The sequence below is a fragment of the Dipodomys merriami genome, unplaced genomic scaffold (assembly GCF_024711535.1).
Source record: "Dipodomys merriami isolate MVZ:Mamm:240054 unplaced genomic scaffold, mDipMer1.0.p SCAF_69, whole genome shotgun sequence".
Lineage (NCBI taxonomy): Eukaryota > Metazoa > Chordata > Mammalia > Rodentia > Heteromyidae > Dipodomys > Dipodomys merriami.
This window is the reverse complement of record NW_027206279.1, coordinates 2,942,460-2,968,385: the sequence shown is the minus strand read 5'-3', so window position 1 is coordinate 2,968,385 and position 25,926 is coordinate 2,942,460. Positions and strand designations below refer to the sequence as shown.

General features: G+C 40.5%; 1 protein-coding gene across 1 annotated transcript in view; it reads left to right on the top strand.

The window, feature by feature from the left end:
- Positions 1–25,926, top strand: part of Meis2 (Meis homeobox 2) — a 411,350-nt gene that overhangs the window by 176,625 nt on the left and 208,799 nt on the right. Inside the window, exon 4 of the mRNA XM_070005731.1 lies at positions 8,172–8,260. The gene's annotated coding sequence lies outside the window, so the exon portion shown is untranslated. The remainder of the gene's footprint in view (positions 1–8,171; positions 8,261–25,926) is intronic.

Here is a 25,926-nt window from a genome sequence, read left to right as displayed (position 1 = left end):
TCACAGAACACTCTCCCAAGTCCCGTGGGCAAAAGGCAACTCCAGCTCTAGACATAAGGGATTCATTATAATCAATGGATTGAAAACTGTAGAGTTGGTCTCCCCCAAGAGATGGTAATACTATTGAGGGCTTAGTATTGGTCTCCCTTGCTTGCAGATTTGACAGAAGTAAGTTGCTAGTTGCACTTCAATGAGTGAGACCCCTTGCTCCTAGATCCACTCATTCCTGTCATTCCTGCTACCATAGTGGTTCTGTTCATTCATTGAATGCCAGTATTTGACTTCTAGTGACAAAGGGTCATTTGTGTCCACTGCCTTGCTAGTCCACCTATTTGGTCATATTTTAGTTTCTCATACTGAATGTTCCCTGGTGAATATCAACATCCCTGGTGAATATCGCATCCATAATCTCCATATCTTATTAGCCCAACCAAACTTCAAATCTTCTTTGCAAAATCCTGACCAAACTTTCAGATCCTTTGCTCCTGTGTGTAAGGCTATGTATGCTCGAACATTGGTGGTCCTAGCTGCAGCTCTGTGCGAAGGCACTTTCCCTCACTGTTGCTTACACATAGCCCCTGAGAGGGGTTACGGCTTGCTTTCACTTTGCGCTCACACAGGTGCTCCTTTGTTGTCAGTCAGCTGACGTACCAGCCAGCTATGGCTGGCTCATAGTAGCTCATGCAACTTCTGTAACCCAGGCATTCTGAAATACGCAAGAGGTAATAATTATCCACTTACTCTCAGGAGAAATAGCCTGATGTGCCCTGATTATTATGCACCTAAGATATTTTCTGACATAGTGAGCCCCTAAATCCACATACTCAACTGTTGCCACCAGGAACACAGGTTACGTACCAAGGTTTGTAACATACTTTACAGTTTTTTGTTCATCTGCTTTGATCAACATGATGTCATTTATGTGGTGGGCCACTTTGATTCTCTGCATCATATCCAGACGTCTAGTCCACGTCCTTGGGACTGTTATGACAGAGGACAATAGAATTGCATTTGTTGTCCATCCTACCTTACTGTCTAATGTTTTTTCTTTTCCCAGAAGCACCTCCAGAGGCTTCCATTTGGCGGTCTCCACCTATACTGAGTCCAGCTCCACAGACTAGGGGGCTGCTGTGGGGGGTTCCAAATGCTGACCGTTCTTAAGTACATATTCTGGGACTGGGAAAATGACCTCGGAGTTGGCTTCTGGACCCAGAGGACCCATTCTGAGCTGGGACGCAAGCCAGAAGTTTTTTTTTTTTTCAGGCCTAAGATACCCTCATGCTAAGCAAAGGTCACGATGATGTCTTGGTTCCCTAGGTCCTTAAAATATCCTTAAAATATCTGGTCATTCCCTTTCCCCAGTGAACAGTTACCCCAGCCACTGATCCAGAGGACCTTTTGAGAAAGAGACCCTTTTCAGGATGTACTCCTACGGTGTGGCAAGATCCTTCCTTTGGATTATATGTTTGAAAGCTGGCACAAGCCCAGAAATTGGGCAAGAGATCATGATTTTTATTGTTAAAGTTTTTCTCAACCTATCATCTTTTCCAGGGTTTGTCTTTGTCATAGTCTGAGTAATATCAACTGCCTACCAATTATACCCTAGTGACCTGAGTTCTCGTCACTATGTCCACACCTCGCTGCGGCCCCCACCCCCCACTGCCACTCCCACCTGTCACCCACAGCGAGTGCACATTCCTGCTGCTGAAGGGCCCCCCTCCCCCCCTGCTGCCCTCTACTGTCTCCAGGTCTCATTACTATAGAGAAATCTCTTTGCATTACCCCATCTTCTACCATGTGCCCTGGCTGACAGTGGACAGCCACTGAGCATGTAAGTGATGCTTATATCTTTCTCACCAGCCTTTCCCTGGCATTTTGGAAAACAAGTTTTGCTTGGTCCTCCCGTGGGGCCCATTTGGAGGGTTGCTTTCTGACAGAGTATAGATCTACTCCACTTCCACTTCTCTAGGTCTTTTCATTCCTTCTTATACCATCTCCTATGCACATGCTACTGCACTTGGTATGAATTTTATTTCTCTGTTCCCCTTCCTTCCTTCCTTCCTTCCTTCCTTCCTTCCTTCCTTCCTTCCTTCCTTCCTTCCTTCTTTCCTTCCTTCCTTCCTTCCTTCCTTCCTTCCTTCCTTCCTTCCTTCCTGTTTGATTTGCTTTTTTTGGAGATAGAAATTCATTCTGTAGCTCAGGCTGGCCGCAAATGTGATAATACAACTCATATGGCCTTGAACTTGTGATCCTCCTGCCTCAGTCTCTTGAATGCTGGAAATCCAGTTGTGTGCTACCTTGTAGCCATTCACCTTGTTGTATAATATTGTCTCTGCTGCTGTCACTTTGATGAAGCTAACCCTTATAGTAGTACTTTGGCCGCTTCTTTCTGTTGAGGTCTTTGATAGGCATTGAATCATTTCCACAGAGTGAATTTCCATGTCAGTAAATTCTCTTTTTTTATGCACTACCCTCCCCCACCTTAGTCTAGCACCTTCAGAGCCCAGTTTTCAGATGTGTTATCCTGAGCATCACAAATACATGATTAGATATTCTTTATTAATATATATTAATTATACAAAACAATCAGTTGCATGATGACATTTCCATATATATATTACACTTCAATCGTTTTCACTTCCCATTACCTCTGCTCTCCCCAATTTCCTACTGATGGTCCCCTTCATCTTCCCCAATAGTCCTCCTTCTACTTTTACTTATTCCTTAAAATTCAAGTTCCAATACAGAAAAAGAAAAAAATCCAGGTTTCAATTATGAGAAACCTGTGCTATTTGTCTTTTTGAGTCTGGCTTGCTTTTCTTTGCGTGATGATCTTCAGTTCTATTCATTTTCCTGAAAATTACATGGTTTTGTTCTTTTGTGTGTGAATATTGTATATGTAAGTACCATATTTCACTTATTCAGTTATCTGTTGATGATCCCCTAGGCAATTCCATAACTTGGGTATTTATGAATAGTGCTATCATGAATATGGTTACGATGATATCTTCACTGTATGCTAATTCCTTCATGTATATACCCAAACATGTATGTTTTAAGTGTTTGAGGAACCTCAATGCTGATTTCCATAGTAACTGGATGAATTTACATTCCTGCCAACAATGTGTAAGAGACTCTTTTTCCTGCCTCCTCACCAGCATTTGTTTGTTTTTTTGATGATGACCATTCTGATTGGGATGAGACAGAATCTCAGTGTAGTTTTGTTGTTTTTTTTGTCATTGTTGTTGGTTGTGGTGGTAGTAGTGGTGGTAGAAGGTGTATGTGTGTGTGTGTGTGTGTGTGTGTGTGTGTGTGTGTGTGTGTGTGTGTATGCGCGCGAATATGCCAGTCCTGAGGTTGAGATCAAAGCCTGGGCATTGTCCCTGGCCTTTTTATTTTCTCTCTCTCAAGGCTAGCACTCTGTCACTTGAGCCACAGCTTCACTTTTTGATGGTTTAGACATAAGATTCTTATGGACTTTTCTATCCCGCCTGGTTTTGAACCATGATCCTCAGATCTTAGCCTGGTGAGTAATTAGGATTGAGATGTGAGCCACCAGCACCCAGATTTTCTTTCTTTCTTTCTTTCTTTCTTTTTTTTGTCAGTTGTGGGTTTGGGTACTGTCCCTCAACTCTTCAGCTCAAGGTGAGTGTCACTTCCAGTTTTCTAGTGGTTTATTGGAGATAAGAGTCTCACGAACTTTCCTTCTCTGGGCTGGCTTTGAACCGTGATCCTCAGATCTCAGCCTCCTGAGTAGCTAGGATTACAGGCATGAGCCACTGGCACCTGGCTCAGATTTTGTTTCTTATATATGCTATTTATTAGTCCCCTGTCAGCTGAAAAGCTGGCAAAGATTTCTCCCTCTTGAAGTTCCAGAGGCCCAATACTTCCGCAGGTGGAAAAGTGGTTGATTTAATCCTAGATATTGGTCTAGTAGCCAGGAGATGTAAGGCAGGAATAGACTCTAAAAAAGAGCAGTGTTATCTTAATGGTCAGAGGCATCTACATACATCCCCGTCAAGTAGGGGAGTAGAGAACCCTACTGCTTGCTTAGAGTTTAAGGAAATCAGGTGGCTAAAAATTTTGAACCTTAACCTAGGGCCCTATTCTTTCTTAGTCAGGACCCAAACATTGTTAGCTATATCTTGGAGGTTAAAAAAAATGCTTGTAAGTTGACATGTTGAATTAAAACCACTTTTATACAACTATTCAAAAATAATTAAATTTAAAAATAGATTTTAAAAAGTAAAAAAGTGAACTTCTGTAGGGAATAGTGTACTCATTAGGTTCTAAATCAGATCTTGATTTTTTCATTCCCCAGCATTAAGAGTCTCAGCTGGGTAGCAGAAGCTCATACCTGTAATTCTAGCTATTCAGGAGACTAAAATTTGAGAATCACATTGAAGCTAGCCTGGGCTGTAAAATCCATGAGACTCTTATCTTCAATTAACCGCCACACCACTGGAGTTATGGATCAAGTGGTAGAGTGCTAGCTAGCCTTGAACAAAATAGCTTAGGGCAGTACCAAGGCCCTGAGTTCAAGCTCCAAGATAGCGAGAGAAAGACAGAAACAGAGAGACAGAGAGACAAAGAGACACAGAGAGAGGAGTCTCTTTATATGCAAATGAGGCCCTATGACTTTGATGCATCATCTTAACATGGTGATTAAATCACCAAGTCTTTCATGTCTTCACTAGTGCTTGCAGGCTTGCACGTTCAGTTTTTCAAGTCTGTAGTTCTTTAATTACTATTTACCTCTGAACTCTCAAAGCATGCATGTCGTTCTGCTGACAGTCCACTACCATCCAGTATCAGTGACTGTTTTAGCAACTGCATTATTACCACATTCCAAGGCTAGACCTACCTCTCACTGCTAAGGAGTCCTAATTTCTAGCCAGTCTGCAGAAGGTTGATGTCAAAATCTCACCTTAGAGTGTGCCTCATAAGGCAGTTCCCATTATCAATTGTCAAAGGCTGATGGTCCCATAAAACAATCTCTGAGTCTACAATTGTGTCTAAGTGATTTACTAGGGCACACTCCTCCCCGTGCCGTGTGTAAGACAGGGTAAGACACCGGACACGCTGACCTCCCAAGTCCTCACAGCAGAGGCCTCCGCCAATCCAATATGGAAATCTGAAGTTAAAATGGCCTTTCAGAAATACCTCCAATTGAGGCATGACTGACCCCTATAACATTGTATTAAGAGAGCTGCTTTTGGCCTTAGACAAGAGCAATAGAAAGACTTGACAGTAATTCAGCAATACTTTGGCTCTGGGGGAAGGAGTTCCTCCACCACAGTAAGAACCTGGGCAGATACTCTCGTATCCTCTATCCATGTCAGCACAAGATTAAGGTCAACACAGGACCTGGGCAGATATTTACCATATCCACTATCCATGTCAACACAAGGTTAAGGTCAACACAGCAAAGAAATATTAATCAACTCTTTCTTAACTCTGCTAAGATGTTGGAGAATATGAGTTCAGATAAATTAGCAAATGATTCCAAACCCTACTTGCTTGCATTTCCAGAAAGACACAGAACACTCATCCAAATTTATGTCATCTGTCTTTAGGCAGCATCCTCTCCTGTTTAGCTATCCACACTAGATGAATAATAAAAACACTAAAATTCTGGAGAAGTAGCCACAAAAATGGCTTTCACAAATCAAGATAGTACTTTTTTTAACACAAATTAATTCCAAAATTGTTGTGACCAAATACAAGACTCAACCAACTATACCCACAACTATACCGAGAGACTCAAGCAGTAGAGCACCTCCCTAGCAAGTTCAAAGTTATGTGTTCAAACCCCAGTACTGCAAAAAGAAAACCAAAAATAAAACATGCACGCATGCATGTGTGCACACACATACACACACACAACTGTACACTTACAAATAATTAGACCAGCTATATGCACACATTTACATATCTATTTTGTCACACTTTCATTCACCCTAGAAAATTCCTCCCCATAATTTAGAAAACAAAATTTATTTTAAATAAACCATGAAATTATAAAATGTAAGAGAAAAAGTGTGACAGTACCTAACACAACACACTCTGCACTGAAATACACAGTTGTAGCCTTGTGTAATAAATTTACTAATCAGTTCTGAGCTTCCTAAAACAATAGAAGTAGAACGCCGGTGCTGTCATTTGTGTATTCTTCCTCAGTTCCCTAATGGAAAGCCTTTTTTCCTCTGCCAAGTCATTCCTGACAATGTTAATGATTCACTATAAAGCAGTTTCCAGTCTATGATTTGTGACATTCAGGCTGGTTAGATGGGAGGGCCCTGCAGGTTTCTGGGGAGTGTTTTGGATGCAGAAATGCCTTGAAGATAGCACTTTATTATATTTAGGACAAGTATGACATCCCACTTCAAGGAAGAGGCCCCTATACATATTGAGAAGGGAAGTTCTGTGGTCTAAGTGGGGAGGAGAGCTGGGTTTAAAAGAATGCCTCTGTGTGTTTTCCGAGGTGACATAAAGATAGGAAGCAGAGAGAGGGAGGCAGGAGGCAGAAGGGTTGTGGATAATAGAAGGATTTTGCCTGAGGGCATATGCCTGCTTTGCCTATTCCTGTATAACTAGAATATTTATAATTCAAATACTTATCTTTAATAATTAAAAACCAAGGAATATTAAAGACAAAAGGTAGAGCATATTATGTACACATGTGTACGCATGATGCATTAAATCCCCACCCTTGCAAAATACGGAAGAGGGGGCTTTAAAAGGAGGTTAAAAAGTGAATATTTTAAAATGTCTGGAAAACAGGATTTCTAACTCACTGCGGTCCTGCCAGGAGTGAGCACCTTACTTCTGATTTCTACACACGCCATCAGTCATGGGCTCAGTACTAAAAATACCCAGCACACTGGTTAGACATCAGCACATCAACAATTAAAAAGTGGACACCAAGACTTCAGGTTTTCAAGGCCAGAGGGCTCTCCCAGATAGGTGGAAACGTTGGGGCTTTCAGGAGAAGGAAAAGTCATTTTCAATTGTTTCCGCAGAACCCTTAGTTGCACGGGCTATATAAACTAGTAGTTACAATGGCATGTAATATTCTCCCTCAGCCAGGAGCTCCTCTTATCTCCCACCTCTTCTCAGACAGCAAAGAAACAAAGAATAACACCCATTGCTGTGCATTGGGAAGAGTGCTTGAAAAGAGAAAAGAGACCGCAATTGTGCCCCCTGGTATTATAAACCTGTCAGTTATAACTATGATTACAATGAAAATATGGAAATAAAAAACTATATACTGAGGGAGGACAACTGCATTTAAAATTAAAACGAAGAGAAAGAATAACCACCAACATTCTGTGCTCTTTGAATTTAACAGTTTTAATGAAAACTCACAGGGCTCAATTGTTATATTATAGCAGCAAGAAAGCAGAATACTTAGCAGCCAAAAATCTGAACAAATCAAGATTCTGGATGAAATGGCCAGGTGTCACTGTTTTTCAAGAATGTGACCTCTGTGCTGTGAGTGTAAAGAGGACAGTTTCAACTGGTGTTTAAAAGCAGAGGGGCCGGCATTTGCTCCTTTGCTAGTTGTGGCACTAATTAAATTTCCCCTATCTTTTTACCTTCCCATCACACTAAATAATTTCTAGTAGAACACTAACTCAGCCTGACAGTATTATACTGTGGGTGGGAAAGTCAGAGGGGTGACCCCTAAACCCTTCATTCTTCACCCACATCAGGTAAAGGGATGGCAAGTCACGCTGAAGACTTGTCTTGTGGTAACACTTGTGTTCTGAACTTGGACCAGGTTTGGGCTGCCATTATATGAATAATGATCTCTTGGGGAATACCTTCTGGCCACCCAGCAGGCTACTGCCGCTGTGCTATGAAAATCAACAAGATAGTCAGTGCCTAACACACTGTGTGTGTAGTCCTATAACACAAGACAACAGTGACTTAAGAAATACCAGATTACAGCTAGGGGAATAATAATAACCTTTTTCTACAAGTAGGTCTTGTACGTTGGATAGTTCTAACTTACCAACTTGTATAGTTTGGATCTAGTAGCACTGAGGGGAGATGGGGGGACTGTGAGGGGCGAGGTTAGCGGGAGCGTTCCAGTCATGATGGCCACACATGCCCGGAAGGGAGAGTGAAACCCAGCCTCTACTCCTTTTTCTCCCTTTCACTTCCAGCCATGACGTGTTGTGTTTTGCCATGATGTGCTGCCTCCCCACGGGACCAAAAGCAGCAGGCCAAATCATGGAAGGAAACCTCCAAAACTGTGAGTCAGAAATAAACTTCTCCTTTTCATGAGCTGATGAGCTCAAGTTGTGTTACTAAGAGAATGACTAAAGCAACAAGAATGCTATTTGTTGCCTTTCCTGAACATGAGCTGTTTGGGTGACAGACTTGTTTTGTAGGTTCGGTTTACCCACACATTTGGAGAGATTCTGAAATTCTACAGGTGCCAACATCATGGAATCCATTTCTGTGTTCAAGATGAAGTGTGGGCTTGGGGGTGGAGGGGGGCAACTGAGGAGGGGCTTATCTCCTTTGCTGTTTATTTTCCGCCCTTATTAGTGTTCCACAAAGTACAATCATAATTGAATGCTAAAGCATCGTCATACAACTAACTGCAAATGGTGAAGGGAATAATGTCAGTGTTCCCCTTTTCTTTCATTCTAGCTTGGCAGCTTTTAACTCCCAGACCTCCTGCCGTTACCAGTGCCACAGGCTATTTAAATGCTGTGTGAAAGCTTTTCTGGTTTTTTGTTATAAATTTACTGGCTATTAATTTCACAATGTGACCTCATATTCTCATTAGTTGGCTGATTTCGTTATGGCCTTCAAAAAGTTAAAGATTCCCATCAAGTTACATTCTATTTCTCTTGTCTTTCTGGCCATCTTCAGTAACTTGTAAAACTTTCTGGTGTCTTTGAGCATCCCTGTTAACTCTTTTCTTATTCATATTACATACATATTTGTAATACTTAGAAACTTATCTCAGTCTATATAATCTATATGTGGTCTATATTATTTATATTTTCTATTAAATTATAAGTTTGCATGCCTCATCCCCCTTTCTCATTGTGACAGATTACAAGAGAAACTGCTTATTTGTTGCAGAGTTGTATCACAAATCATTTACATATTGTTGAGTAATGGAAAGCTCTTTCTTGGTATTCTTCTCATTCACAAAGTACGAGGTAGGGAATGACCTCTGCTATACTAAGACAGTGGCAGTATAACCTCTCATAGTCTAGGGTCATTGTAATTTCCTCCACATTTCTCTTTGAGCCAGGAACCTCCCAATCTTGGCCTAAAATCTTACAATTCAGATGAAAAACAGTTCAATTGTTGCTGTTCTGATAGATCCTAGAAACTGGCAGAATGTGGGGTTATCAGACAAGGAAAGGTGTACCTGAACTCAATTGGGGCCTTAACTTGATCTTTTTTATATGAGTGCATGAATCTATGAACTGGAGGAGGTTTTGTGGTAATCTGGCTCCTAAGGGCTTGCTCCCATCTGTCCTACCTCTGCTCCATCCAGAAGGAGAGAGCTAGTGCCACTCAGTACTGTCAGCCCAGTCCTAAAGAAAGAGCACGCCATTCCAAGGTGGCTTTTCAAAAACTTGATTCTGTGGTACTTAGCTTTTGGTATTCTATCCATGAAAACTATAAAATGTATGAGAGCCATGGCATTGAAGTGGCAAAAGCTAGAAATAAGATGAAAGATTGTAGGACAATCTGGCACGATGATGGTTCCAGACCAGACACTCAGACCGTTAAATATTGAGAGCAAGGTAGTCAAGCTAACACTTCCTGAGGAAAAAAGAAGCAGCTTTTGTTTATTGGAATATGGCGGGAACCGGGATGGAAGAAAGAGTCACTAGAGGATCGGAGCACAGCGGTGACAGGGACATTGGTGACATTGGTGACTTCATTCTTGGAAGAGTCTGCCTTCCCTCCAAAATCTCCCTTCTAAGAGTCCTTATTTTGCAAATCAAATAAGCACCTGCCACATATTTAGTGGGCACATATGCATGGCAAATAAGCATAGGATTATCAGAGTCCCTACAATGAACCATAAGAAAAGCCATCTGCCTATGAAGAAGGTTTCAGAGATCTGCTTTTAGTTTCTGAACACACTTTCAGCTGTTCTTTGATGTAGTTTTTACTGCACCTTAGCGTTGAGTTATAAAGCTGTGTGAAAGGTGGGGTGGTCTGGAGGGAGGGTGGACCGGGAGTGGTGTGAATGATGCACAAAGAAATAAAGATCTGAGAATGTTCCTCTAAAAATGTTGTCAAATGCACCCCCTCTTTTTCCTACTAGCTTATGTTATATATTGAGGACTTTGCCAGCAAACGCAATGGCACAAATATGCCATCTTTCCCCAAAACAAGCCATAAAGCTGCTATCAGCAGCTTCCTTGAATCCTTAGGACTGCTATTGGAAACAAATAAAAATAAATAGAGACATGGGTAAGATTCTTGTCACATTAGGATTATTCTCAAATTGACTGATAGACTATAAATAATAAGAATTATTAGTAATGCTTCATTAAATTGAGGACAGTAAGGTTGTGCAGAGATGCAGTTGGGGCTTGTGCTAAATGAAATGTCCAAATTAATGCCCTGACGGAGAAAGTAAATAGCTGTGAGCATTCCAAAATAGAGGGGCTGCAAGCACAATGGAAGATCTTGGGTGGAAATTTTAAATGGAATGAGATTTAATTTAGATAAATCTATAATAACTTGCTCATGGGAAAGTAATTCCTATTGAGTAATAACAAGCAAAATTCTTCTGAAAGAATAATAAAGTGGAAAAGGATTGAGTGTAATGGATACTATTTTCTGAGCGTTGATGATGTACAAATCATTGGGGAATATTTTTAAGTTAAATCCAGTCTTCCATCTCTAAAATTAGCTGTAAAGTTAAATCCTAAACTATTGCTGTTTTATGTTCACCAGTTTGATCAAGCAAATTGCTTGCATTGGTGCTGCCTCCTTTGACTTTATATCACCTGATCAGCAGGTCTGCCTTTATTGGCTAAGTAGCCAATAGGTTCAGAAAGAAAGAGGTCCCTATGATTGATAACATCAGATCTTTCAGAAGTCCAAACAAACCCATTGCACTTAATTCCCTCTTCTTGAAAAAAGAAAGCAAAGAGTAGTAAACTGGTGCCCAGGGACTAGAGTCTGGTCTGTACTCTAGTAGTGACAATCCCTAAATAAAGGGCAGGTGCAAGGCTGTAAACTTGGAAGCACTTGGTATTACTGTGCTTTTGCTTTTGAAATAATATACACAGTTCACAAAAATATATTCAATAAATTAGATAGTCGAGTCAGAGTTAACAAATGGACCTGGGGATTTTTTGGCAATTATGATAGAAAATGAAAATGAGAGTTTACTAACAAAGTCAGAAAGACACTGACAACAAATTCATTTCTTGCTTTCTTGTACCTATGAGCCATTTATTAGTTGCTGTGCCAACATGGCTTAGTTTTTGTCCAGAGTGGAGACCCAATTGAAACTGAGCAGGAGTTAAATCAAGCAGTGAACCTGTAAATTAAACTGGTATTTTTTTAAGAATAGGCTCCTTTCCCAATTCCAGGTATTATTACATCTTGAAACTGGTCTGGAAGCATGTATACCACCAGGGTGTGTGTGTGTGCGTGTGTGTGTGTATGTGTGTGTGTGTGTGGGTGTGTGTGTGTGCTGCATGTGGGTGTGTGCACTGCGTGCGTGTGTGTATGTGGCCTGTGTGTGTGTATGTGTGCATGTGTGCATGTGGTGTGTGTGTGTGTTTCTTTTGCTTTTGAGATGAACTGAATAAAAATTATAACTGAACAACTAGATGTAAAACTCCTGAGGATGGGAGAAAGCCATGCCACTGAGCCAGGGCTCTGGTGGGCAATTCTGAGGTCTACAGAAGGGCTCAGGTGGAACCAGGTGGGATGTTTAAGTGCAGCAAATGATCCAGACACTGGGATGCCATGAAAAAGGTGTGCCTGTTTGTAGCTCTACTTCTCTTCACTCTTTACATTGGTACAAAGTTGAGACGATGAAGAATTCAGAATATTTACATTCCTATGTTGTTTACCTCTATCTAAATTAATGATGTAATTATTTTTCTCCAATATTTAAGCTTAAGATAGGATTGGATTTGAAAATACCATTTGAAATTTTGTGTGTGTGTGTGTGTGTGTGTGTGTGTGTGCGCGCGCGCACGCGTGTGCATGCGCATGCGCGTGTGCACACATGCGCCAATCCTGGGGCTTGAACTGTGGCACTGTCCCTGACCTCTTTTGTGCAAAACTAACATTCCACCCCATAAGTCACAGCTCCACCTCTGTTTTTGGTATCTAATTGGTGGTAAGAGTCTCATGGACTTTTCCTATAAGGTTGTCTTTAAACTGTGATCCTCAGATCTCAGCCTCTTGAGTAGCTAGGATTACAGGCGTGAGCCACCAGTGCCCAACATCATTTGAAAATTTGTGAGTAGGGGCTGGGAAGGTGGCTCAGTGGTAGAGTGCTTGCCTTGCATGCATGAGGCCCTGGGCTCAGTTCCTAAGCACCACGTAAGCAGAAAAAAAAAGCCAGATGTGACGCCATGGCTCAAGTGGTAGAGTGCTAGCCTTGAGCTGAAGAGCTGAGGGACAGCTCCTAGGATCAGAGTTCAGGCCCCACTACTGGACCCCCCCCCAAAAAAAAAAAGAAAGAAAGAAATTTTGTGAAGTAGGCTGGGAATGCGGCTTAGTGGTAGTGTGATTGCCTAGCATGCATGAAGCCCTGGATTCATTTCCTCAGTATCACACACACAGAACTGGGCACACACAAAAGTTGTGAGTAACTGTATGGTGATATTTAATTTAGTAAATGTCCATAGTACTTTCCAAAGTCAGTTTCCCTTCTAATTTTATTTTATTTTATTTTATTTATTTATATTTTTTGGTCGGCCGTGGGCCTTGAACTCTGAGCCTGAGCGCTGTCCCTCAGCTCTTCAGCTCAAGGCTAGCACTCTACCACTTGAGCTAGAGTGCCACTTCAGTGGTTTATTGGAGATAAGAGTTTCATGGGCTTTCCTGCCTGGGCTGGCTTTGAACCGAGATCCTCAGAGCTCAGCCTCCTGAGTAGCTAGGATTACAGGAGTGAGCCACTGGTGCCCAGCTCCCTTCTAATTTTAATGAAAAAAAAATAGATGTCATTTCATTTTTTGAACTTGGCAACAGATGTCTTTAAAGAAAAAAAGAAAAGATAAGTCTAGACTGGCCTTGAATTCATGATTCTTCTGTCTCAGACTCCCAACTGCTTGGATTACATGCATATGCTCTCATGCCTGAGTTATTTATTTCATAAATAACTTTAATTTTAGGAGACTGCATATACTGCACTAGTGGCATTGTTTTAAGTGACATCTACACTGTGTGTAGCATCTTTTGCATGGTTTTAACTGATCAAGTTCTCACGCTGTGGAACCTTAAGTTTCATTGATAATTATTCCTGGATGAAACTGTTGGATATAGAACTATTCAAACTTGTGGCTTAAACTTTACCATCCAGGGAATTTCAAGTTGATCGACTCTACTCCAATATTGTATGGGAGGCCTTAAATCAGTATAAAGCATGTCTTACAGAAAATGTGCTAATACACTTATAAAAATGACTTTTATTTTCAATTCCATTGCAATGTAGAAATATGCTATGGACATAAATCGACCAGCTCAACTTGGTTACTTCCAACATATCTTTGAGGGTACTTTGAACACCCTTAAATGCGGCCACCAGGTACCAGTTGTGTGTGGCAGGCCCTGGCTGAGAGGATGATTTGGGGTTGGCATCTCAAGTTGAAGCAGGTTCATTAGTGTCCTGCTTTTGTACCATGTCTCCATTTCCCTGAGAAGAGCAATTATGTCCCAAATCACAAAAATGACCAGGTACAAGAACCATGGGCTGCACACTCCTCATATTTCATCTCTTGTCAGCTATTTCTAAGTTCAGTCAGCCACAAAAATTTGCACAACAGTGCTCACTATGACTCTACATCTTATTCACTTATGACATGCCTTTACTTTTTGTCAAAGAAATGCATGACATTCAACTTCAGTGATAGTTGCAACTAATTTCCCAAATATAGGCGAATGTTGTAATGAGGTCATCAAATGATGTTAAAAAGTAACTTGCCCATTATATGAAAATTGCAGTTTTCAGATTTGTTCCAAAGAGATTCACATTAGGAAGTAGTGGTTACAATGTGGACAGGGGCTGTTTTGGCTCAAATCTACCAGTATCTAGATGTACCATAAGACTGCACACAAGACATGCCTCCAGGAACAGGTCTCTGTCTTCAGAGTTGGTTACAAGCTGCTTCTCATTCAAGATGAAACCAAGCAGACAGGTAGAACTGTCAACTGCAATTGCTTCCTGAGTGTGGAGGTCATCAGACAGTGCTGATACAGCCCAGAAGTACAGCAGCATCGTCGATGTTCTACTGCGCAGCTCCCCGGACTGTGGGCATGCCTGCACCCCGTCAGGTAGGGTGACGGCTTACAGCAATCATTTTCAGCTCCTGTTTGATGGTATATTCAGAAACACATAGGGGAAAAAATGGAAGAAACATGAAGCAGGAATGTTGCTTCACACCATATGATTAACAAGATGCCTATTTGTAAACCTGTTAAGTTGCTTTTTTTTCTGATAAGGCAAAAAAAAGAATTGCTTTTTGCAATCCTGGAACATGTATCAGACACTGTAGTGATGACTACAGGTCTTCACCTTGGTAGGCGATGTTTCCCCAAAGTAGAAAGTAGTTGTACTCACAAGGAAAATATCTCTTCGGTGTCATTCAATATGATGGGTGAATTTTTCCCATGATCCATCTATCTGCGCTTTCTGAGTGTGAGTCTAGAGCCCTCATTCCCTGTCGGATTATGAGCCGCCCAGACAGGTCTGACAGAGACATAAAGTCAGGCAGTGAGAATAGAATGCACATTCATACTTCTTCATCTCATACAGAGACTTGAAGATTCATCAACTAAGAAAAATCTATGAGCATGACTAGCATGGGACCTGATGAAGGGCGAGGCCCTCAATAAATATTAATTCTTTCTTTTCACCTCTTCTCATGCTCCTCCTCTCCCGCTTCTAAGAGCTTGTTGCTGCATAGTTATAGTGTAGGAAACAGAACAGTCTAGGTGATGCCAGTGAAGCTAGTCACCAATGTCAGTGCTGTGGGCTGTGAAAGCTGAGAAAGAGAGAACTCATTGTCTAATCTACTGTTTGCAAAAGCAGTTGGAAGAATCAATATTGTAGCAGGAAGACTTCCCCCACACTTTGGTTAGGGTTAGGTGACCTTGAAACATTTCATTTGACTCCTGAGCACTCACCATAGGCCCTGTGAAGACACATAGTACAGTCCAAGCTTTGTGATGCCTGAATCACATGATTTGAGGGGCTGGTCTGTAAAAATTTAGCATGCCCACTTAGGTCCAAAATATTTCAAGACAAGAAGAATTTACAACAAGCTGAATGCTGGTGGCTCAGGCCTATAATCTTAGTTACACAGGAGGCTGTAAATCTGGAGCACCGTTGTTCAAAACCAGCCTGGGCTAAAAATCTCACTAGAACATTTCCAAAATAACCATCAAAAGCCATGTCTGAGGGCATGGTTTAAATGATAGAGTGCTCATCTAGCAAGTTCAGGACCTGAGTTCAAACTCAAATACTAAAAAGAGAAAAAAGAAAGAAGAGAATTTATGACAAATTCAACATTTAGAAGTTGACAAGCACAAGATCACAATAACCAGAAAAATATCTCTATTCATTAACCCTTTGCTACCTCCTCTAAAGTACATTCTGATAGCATACTCTGTCATATGAAAACAATCCTATCATAGAAGAGTAACATAATCCGTTGTGGCATATTGCATGGTTAATAAACATCTTTATTGTTGTATATGTTTGTTGATATAATTGGTCTCATTGTGGGATTTCCATGCATGTACTTCACCCATCGCCACGTACTGCTGCCCCCTTCCCCATGGCTTTCCTTTCTCTTCTACTTTCATATCTTTTGTTTTTAACCTAGATTCTGCACAGGAGAGGGAACATGTGATGGTTGCCTTTCTGGGCTTGGCTTATCTCACATAACACAATGATATCTGGTTCTACTTTCCTGAAAAGGACATAATTTCATTCATCTTTATGGCAGAGTCATACTACCACACTGTATTTCATATATATACCACACTTTCCTTATTGATTGGTTATTGGGCACTAGACTAGCTCTGTACTTTTGCTGAGTGTGCTAGCTCAAGGTCACCTAATCATTTACATTCCTTTGGATATATATCCAAGAGCAAGATAGCTGTTTAGTATGTAATTAAAGAGTGCAGTTTTGCTTGCTGGTTTCCCTGTATGTCAGTCCTTTCCACCTAGTCTCTAGGTTCTTTGAAGAAGGAAACTCCTCTTAAGTTCTGTATCTCTGGGATGCGGTGCCCAAATTCAGGGAGCACTGTTAAGGTTCACTGATAATCTTGATGCATTTCGTGGTCCTAGAAAGAAAAATACAACTGAAATGTGATTTCCTCTCTCCTGTTCTATTTTTATAACTCTGTGAGTGTCACTTATTCCAGAATGTAAATTCTCAGAGTATGTGGAATAATGCCAGTTGCAGACTATTATATTAGTAAATCTGCTCTGGCATTAAGCGTAAATAATGCAAGTGACAAAATAATGAGAGAGAGTAGAGAAAGGAATTGTACACAATAAAGCCTTGCTGATGGAGGAAACAGACAAATGAAGGTGCTTGTAGGTATCAATAGAGAGCAAGAGAATCTCAACACTACACCTAAAAGTGGGCTCTGTTTTGTGTGTGTGTGTGTGTGTGTGTGTGTGTGTGTGTGTGGGTGGGTGGGTGTGTTTACTTACCAGTTGTCAATAAATAACGTGATGCTTCATTCACAAAAGAATAGAAGTTAACTTTCAGGTCATAAACAGAGCAGCCTTACCCCATAGCACAGCACAGTGGTATTACCACCATGTTCCCATCCCAGTGGTCTTTACATAGACTTTCCTGATTATTACCTGGTGAGGAATTTGTGAGGCCTCTGTCCGGAACTTTTAAAGTATCAGCACACAACATGTACACAGAAGATTTCAGACATTATAAACCCACACTGCAATAATATTCTAGACTTTCTAAATACAGTCTTTATTTCTTCTGACATGTTAAAAGCTGCAATTTATAATATGGAAAATCTGCAGGTGCTATGAAAAGAGTAGAAATTTTTAAAAGGTGTGACTCATCCAGTGAATCACTAAATATTCTGGGAAAGGTATCTTGACATTTTATAGTTATATTCACATTTTAATAACTTTAAGATCATCCTGATTATCAGGTTGAAGACAAGCAGTCCTTCTCATTTGTATTATATCACTTGACTGAGAATTTTTTTCTGTATGTATTTTTATTATGTATTATTTTCCTGTATGTATTAATAGTAAAGCAGAGTACAACATTATTAAAAAGAACAAAACCTGCATCCCAAACAGATCACAGATCTCCGATCTCAGAAAATATAGTCATGGATGCAACTCAAGATAATGAGTGCTTCTTAAGGTTAGAATGTTCTACTTTTCTATTCTTTCAGCTTCCCTACCAAAATCCTAACAAAGAGCATGAAAGAATTCTCTATCTCCATCAAACCTCCTTGAGTGGGAGACTCCTCTTCCTTTTCTGAATTTTTTCAGAAATTTCTGTGTGGACACACACCCGGTGTTCATTGTGATCTCCCATTCGTTGCAGTGATTTTCCTACTGAGCTAAATCCTACCTCTATGGTACATTGACAAGCTTGTGGGAGGCACAGGCCATGTCATAGTCCTGTTGGAAGGCTCTCAGCAGAGCCTTGGGTAGAGTGACTGTCCAGTAAAGGTGTAGACCAACGACATGTTACAGCACCGATGGCCTTTCAAAGGTCAAGGAATACTTAGATATTTCTATCTTTTCCAACTCCATTCTTTCATTGTCTTTTAAAATAAAAGTACTTTGTATTTCAGTAGCGTTTCTGTTCCAGAAACTCAACTTGAATTTAAATTAAAATAAAACAAAGCTTTTTCTTTCTTATAGCTATATTTTAAATGTGTTTTAGTTTCTAACCATAGTAAAGATCCCAGCTTATAAATATATATCTACTGTGGGTTTTTTCCAAGCTTCAGAATACACTAAAACCTTTGTGTATTGGATTTATTTAAATTGGTTGCTACTCAACAATTTCAGTGGAAAGTATATGACATCAGAGGTAACATTTAAATTAAACCTAGAAGTCAAAACTCTATAAATACAAGAAGCAGAAGGACTCCTAAATAAGCAACACAGCCGGGAGCAAGTTAATGTGCAGCATGAAGCCCCTTGGCCTGTGGAGCCCTGGCCCAATGGGTGCAGCTGTAGGAGAGTGAAGGCTGTCTGGCAGGGAGGATGAATGTGGCTCATGGGTGCCACGCTAGAGAAGTGGCTCAAGAGTAAGGGGCCATGGATCAGAAGAAGGTTGGATTAACTATGGCCTCGAAGTCCCCCTGGAAAATGAGTAACACTCAGTTGTGAGAGCTGCATTAACCTCTTCAGACCACTAGGGTTCAAAGTGTTCCATAAGGGGTAATTTATTAAATGGGTCCTAATTGCTTGGTAATGTACCCTCCCAAAGTCATTTTTCTGTGCTGTGATTAGGCTTGAGACTTGCCAAGTGCTGTCACTCTCTGCAACTCCATAATGGAACTCTAGGATGTGGGGAGCTGCGCCAGTGGACAGCTTATCTCTGACCACGTTCAGAATGGTACCAATGAAGCCCGACAACCTTCCGCAGACTCCTCCACAATGCAGATAGTGAGCTCCGGAGTTGACATGCCTTATTTGTATGCATATCACACGCATACATTTGAAAGGAATATGGATTACCACGTCTATAGATGGTCATGTTTAAGATGTGTGAATTGTCCTTATCATTAAATCATTCTTCACGATATAAAAATAATCACGAGGTTTGGCCGACAAGCAAATTTTCTTGTTGGCGTCTTTACTTCATATGGAATGGAGTCAATGGGATTTTTTGTGTGGTTCCAACCCAAGATCGGCCTTTCACTGACTCAGCAGGTCTTGGGCAGGGGATTTGCGAATTAGCAAGGCCAGCAGAGGGAGTGCGAGAGCATTGTTACCAAAAAAAAGAAAGAAAGAAAGAAATGTTAAACTATAACAATTAGCAGTAGAAGTTCTGACATTTAATCACAGAGGCTTCTACAGAATCGTCTAACTGTGAAGCGGCTTCAGAGACATCACTTGGAGAGCAGCCCACAAGTCACCCCAGCGCTTCAGGTTCCTGCCTGTATCTACCACGTTCACTGATGGGTAGAACATAATTGTGCCTGCCTTTTCAGGTTTTGAACATGAAAGCTTCTCCCAGTGAAGATCCCTTGAGAAAAGCTTTGTCCTCTAGCAAAAAAGATGCGTGTTTGAGCAGTGGGAATTACCTTCGCAAGAGTGAAATGGGTGTCAAGTCTGTCCTTCAGCTGTCAAGGTCAGCTTCTTAGACTGGATCCCAGCTGTCTCCCAGTGCCTACAGGACAGCAGTGGGTGACTAAGGGTTAGCTCAGCATCTGCTTGCCACACATGAACGATCAAACTACAACACAGCACAAAGGTGTCTTCATCACAGGGAAACTGCAAATTCTAATACCATACTTTGTTTTGTAGCTCCAATGTACAGGCCACTTAAGGAAGTAATCCATTCTCCAAACACGCTTTCAGATGGTGACAAAGAAGCCCTGTTCAAACCCACCACCCCATGCTTGGGATCACTTAAAACCTCAATTTTGCAATGTGTGACAGTTTTGTTTTCCAGACATTTTCAGCAGCATTGCTTATGAGATAATCTGTGCGGGCCCCCTAGCAGCTCTTTCCAGTGGACATCTTAGAGAAAACGATAATCAAAACAAACCAGCCTTTACACCATACTGAATTAAGTAAAATTTTTCTTTATTTTACAAGGTTTGGATAACCTTGAGTTACGGTAAGTAACACTCATCAGGAAGTTTAGTAGGAAAAACATAGTTTGGAAAGTAAATATTCACTTCTGCTTTCTCCAGTAGATGTCACTTTCTGTACATAGGATATCAAGCTGTGTAAGGATGCAGTGTCTACCTTACAAAGATGGCAAAATGAAACTGTGTGTTCTAGTCATAGGTGATCACTTTTAAAAGGCTTTCAGTGGTGTTTTCTGCATTTGGAACGCTCAAGAGTAGTGAAGGCAAAATAAATACCAGCCATTTTACATATGTCTGTGTGGCTTTAGTGATGGCTATCGGGCATCACAAGGTGCACACCACCCCCACTGCATTTCCAACAATTATTCCAAATCATAGCATAAATTAATTTGCCAAAACCAAATGTGATTCTCTAGTACAGAAGCAGTTATTAAAAATGCACTCCATGTTCCCATTACCAAGGACTTAATTAAATATGACTTATAATCACCAATTCTAACTTTAGGGATTATTTTTTTCTGGGTTTTCAACATCATTTCAATAGTCACATCAGTTTCATATGAATGATGAGGGGGGGAAAATCTGGTTATCTGAAGTATTTCATTATACAACTAAGGACATCAGCACCAGAATGAGAAATGGAGAGAAGGAGGGAGGGAGGAAGAGAAGGAAAGGGAAGGAAGGAAGAAGGAAAGAAGGGAAGGAGGAATGGAGGGGGAGGGATGAAGGGAGAAAGGAATGAAGGGAGGCAAAAGGCATTAACATTTTAATGCCATCTACATGTTCCAGAATGAAAATCAGGAGATCAAAAATATTAGTGGTTAGAATTAGATTAATTCTCCCTAAAATACTTTCAAAAGTGTTCTTTGCATTTCTAAACATAAGCCTCATTATGCTGTTCTATTTGCATTCTAAGACAGTTGAATTTTATATTTGAGTTGTTTTAATAGATGACTTTGAAATAACAGAGGCAAGTGCATTTTTGTACTCTTGATTTTGATCCCATCAAGACTTTGCTTGCAGCTACTATAATGGGAAATAATAGGGAAGGCCACAAAGGCTTTTGAAAATGTTGACGTCTGGGTCACATTTGATTCAGTCATTGTATTGACAAATGTGATTTGATAATTGCCAAATTAAGCACAAAAGAAAATTAGTTAAACAGCTATTTTTATTTTTAGATGCTCAAACAAAAGATATGAAGTTTGGTAGCAAATAATGATAGGATGCTAGAGTGAGAATTCCCCAAGAATGGGCATGTGGTTTTACAAAACAGAGACATCTCTCTGGTCATCAAAACAAACATCTAAATGGTCTCTCTAGGTTCTAAGTATTTTTGCACTGAGAGTAAACCCAAGAAGCTCCATCCTTATCTGGGGAAGAGATTTTTCTGTCACATTAACTGGGCAATTCTGCTACCATTCTTGTGTATACTTGGCTAAAACAAGAGATTATAGGGGTTTGGGTAATAAAGGGATTTAGAGGGTTCACCTCCAGGCTGGTGATCAACTTCACTTTAGCTTTAAGATACCTAAAGTCATGAATGCACCCAGGGCAGGTTTACTTTTCATTTAGGCTGAGTTAGAATCCCACTTCATAATAAAGCCTAGGGCGTTTTTCAGCTATTTAGAGCAAACAGAGTTGCCCAAAGAAAAACAAAGATTGAACAGGAAGAATAAAGCGAACATACAGGGAGAGGCTGTATTTCTAAGGAAACGGGGTTTCTGATTTCTTAAGGAAAAGGGTTTCACTGGCCCAGGTCTTGTATGGATCTTGTGTAGGTCAGTAATGTATAATTCTGAAAGACACTGATGACACTGAGTGTCTTGAAATTGAGGGCAACAGGTTGGTGTCATGAGGTTGGTCACTGTGCTCCGATTGAGATCTTGGAAAGAGCCATGCCCCGCATCACCACGCCACGTGAGTCTGCGTTCCTGTCTGTGTGGCCAACCCCTCAGGGAAGGTCCTGGGAAGTACGGGGATTCCTTAGCCTAGTACTTGATATTTTTCCTGTTTTCATACTTCTCATTCCTATAATACCTAATATCCTGTTTAACAGATTAGAATTAAAAAACTCTGGGCATTTGACAGTCAGTGCTTAATTCCAAAGTTACTTAATTCTGTAGATGCTTGTTACTGATTTCATTATCATTGCATGCACCACAATTGCGTTAAATATTAAATGAGTGAAAATCTAATTATAAAATCAACATGCCACTTGTAGAATGCAAGTAGATAAATAAGGTGGATGCCTGTGTGTTTCACACTTAATTATAGGCTCATGCCTATAATACTAGCTACTCAGAAGGCTGAGATCTAAGAGTCACAATTCAAAGCCAGCCTGCTGGGCAGAAAAGTCTGTGGGACTCTTATAAACTCCCAAAAAGGCCAAAGTGGAGCTGTGGCTCAAGTGGTACAGCACTAGTGTTGAGCAAAAAAAAAAAAAAAGCTCAAAAGACAGTGCCCAGCACAAGGAAGGAAAGAAGGAAGGAAGGGAGGGAGGGAGGGAGGGAGGGAGGGAGGGAGGGAAGAAAGGAGAGGAAAGAGGAGGGGAGGGGAAGAAAGGGGAAGGGAGGGGAGAGAAGAGGCGAGAAGATACCAAAAAATACCAAGTATCTTTTGACCCTTTTGAGCGCTTCTCAAACTTGTCCTTGTTTTTCTTCCATCATGGACAGCATCATCCTGAAATGCTTGTCAATCAGCCCCTTTTTTCAGTGTCTGTCTGTCTGTGTTTATCTGTCTCTCTCTCATACTAATATTAAATGGTCCCTGGGAATTCTGAATAGTGGCCATTTGTTTGGGAAAAAAATAACAGAAAACAAGGTTATATGTGTCAGCATTCAATTAAAATTATCAAAACATTATGAAACTAAGAATGCTTTTATCTGTAGCTATCTATATGCTCTGCACATAGATTGTATTTGTAATACTAGTTTCCAAATCATACAATATAAGATTTGAGATTCCAGAAAGGGTTTCTAAGGAAATGTGTTTTATTTCTTTTCTGGGTTTTTGTTTGTTTGTTTTCATATGAAACATTTTCTTTAAAAGAGGTAGGATCAGAATCCAGAGAACTGATAATTAAGGAAAACTCCTCAAATTCCAAGCCTACTTTATTGGCCCTAGCTCAATGATCTGAAGATGATCAAATTTTACAGGGGAGTAGAGGAAGTGTCCAGGGGTCTCTGGTGAGCAGGGACTAGAAAATAACAGAGAAATGAGACCAGGGGACTCTGGAGACCACTTGCCCCTCCTTCCCCCATCTTCTTTCTACTTTTTCTCCAAGTTTATGCAGACCCAGTCACTACCAGTAAGCAGTGAAATCCAACTCTGCAGTTACTCAGGGGCAAAGTAACGCCAAGCAGGTACCATTATGTTCTGTATCTGCACAGAAGACCATGGAGTTAATTTTCTGCCTTTAAGATTGAAACATTGTGCAAGAAAATGTAAGAGTGTCTAAGTCAAAATTTACAAGTATAGCTTATTTAAGTAAATGTTAGATGACAAGTCAATTTTGCACTAAAATTAGAATATCCTAAATTCACATATGTTATCAGTATGGGTGTTCTTGAATTTTGTTTAAAGTTAGTAAATAATATTCCAGGAATGAACCCTAAAATAGAAAAATAAGACATTTAAGGCATTTGTTGTTAGAATTGTGACTAAGACCCTCGGTAGCTTGATTACCTAATGGCAAGTATGACAAGTGTGATAACAGATTTAGGAATAACATCACCACCTTGAAAAAAATAAGCATGACTATTAATAATTAATAATTGTTTAATGTTTTAAATAATTCTGGAATCACCAAAGGTGTTACAAGTTTGTATGAGCAGATTGAAGAGTCATATCATAATCTTTGCAACAGTACCACCCACATCTAATTTCTTTGCTACATTTCAGAACTATTTTCAATTTTTTGTCCTTTAGTTTATATTAGAGTCATACCCATCTACCCCATTCCATAGCTACATCCCACATTAGGTCCTCACTGTGTCTGTTTCCTGATCTTCAGAGCTTGCCTTCCAGCCCTCTGCATTGGATTACCAATTACCTGCAAACCAGAGTTCACTAAGATTCAGTTCTCAATTTTGATTGAATTTCCATTTCCCATTGAAAAATCCTAAACTCTTTAGTATTCCACTTAAGTTTTCTAGTTGTTGACTTCTCCCTCGATACTCCAAGAGCTATACTCTTTCTGTATCTAACATCTGATCATTTTCATATATCATAACCTCCATTTCTGTATTTTGCCCTGTTCTGTATTTTTATTTGCTTAGACCCTATTGGGTCTAATTTTATATGCAACCCTTGAATTAGTCCTAAACTCTTAGAGCTTCCAAAATACCTCAAGTCATGTTTAAAACATAGCATTTCTTATGTTCTGCCTTCATATTTCAATTATGAAGGGTATAGATTTTATTAATGCCCCCAGATCTCTGCTTGAGATTTATATCCACAACCTTTTAATATATACAACCAGCCTCAAACTATAACAGTATCTGTGTACTGAATTCAGTGTTTGCCTTTATATAGGAAAAAGTGAGGACTACTATCATCTTGAAAGAAAACTAAATTATTTTTCCCTTGTGCTGTTGGGGACTGGATATGTACCTTGCACATGATAGGCAAAGAAAAAGTACTTGAGGCCAGGCATCAATGGCTCACACCTGTAATCCTAGCTACTCAGGAGGCTGGGATCTGATTATCCGGATTCAAATCCAGCCAGAGCAGAAAAGTCTGTAAGATTCTTATCTCCAATTAACCACCAGAAAACCAGAAGTAGAGCTGTGGCTCAAAGTGGTAGAGTGCTGGCCTTGAGCAGAATTGCTCAGGGATAGCACCCAGACCCTGAGTGCAAGCCCCATGGCCAATTAAAAGAAAGAAAGAAAGAAAGAAAGAAAGAAAGAAAGAAAGAAAGAAAGAAAGAAAAGAAAGAAAGGAGAAAGAAAGAAAGAAGAAAGAAAGAGTAGTGTGTGTTAGTATTTATGTGAGTAATTTATTATAATTTTACCACTTCTTCAAAGAAAATTTTTTTAGTATTTCAAAAATATTAGGAATTTTGCTGGATCAAAAATTCAAATATGACTTAGAGCCTTAAAGTGGACAGACACTCAAAGGTGATTTGCCTTAAGTAGTGATAACAGTAAAAACCAAGTGCTGTGGATCATGGAGGAAGGAGTAGCTAATTTGAACAGTGTGCACTGCTGGAGGACCTCAGAAGTCTCATCTAACTGATGAAGCAGCCAAGGCAGGCTCAGCCATAGCAGGGGGACTGGTCACTCAGTGAGACCACAGCTATGTAGCTGCCCCAGGGTCCCACGGCCCAGGGATGAACAGGCCTGGCTGAGAAGCATGAGTCTATGTCACGCAGCTGCACAACTGCAGAATCACTTGTAAAAAGTTGCCTTAAAGTTCAGTAAGATTTTTTTTTTTTTTTGGTCGGTCATGGGGCTTGAGCTCTGGGCCTGGACACTGTCCCTCACTCAACTCTTCAGCTCAAGGCGACTGTTCTACCACTTGAGCCACAGCACCACTTCCGGTTTGCTGAGTGGGTTATTGGAGATAAGAGTCTCATGGACTTTCCTGCCCCAGCTGGCTTTGAACCCCGATCCTCAGATCTCAGCTTCCTGAGTAGCTAGGATGACATGTGTGTGCCACAGCACCCAGCAATTTAGTAAGATTTTATCTTCCAGTTTATCTTTTCTAATTCTCCTTCTATAAGGTTTCAGGAATTATTTCTACTACCTCTTAACTTCCAAGGACAAGCCAGTTATAATATTAAGTGATTTTTTTTTCACACCTCCTACTTTGCCTCCTTCCCTTCCTCCCTCCCTCTCACCCTCCTTCCTTCATTCCTTCCCTCTCATAGAAAGATCAGACTCAGGGCCTTGTGCTTGCTAGGCAAGT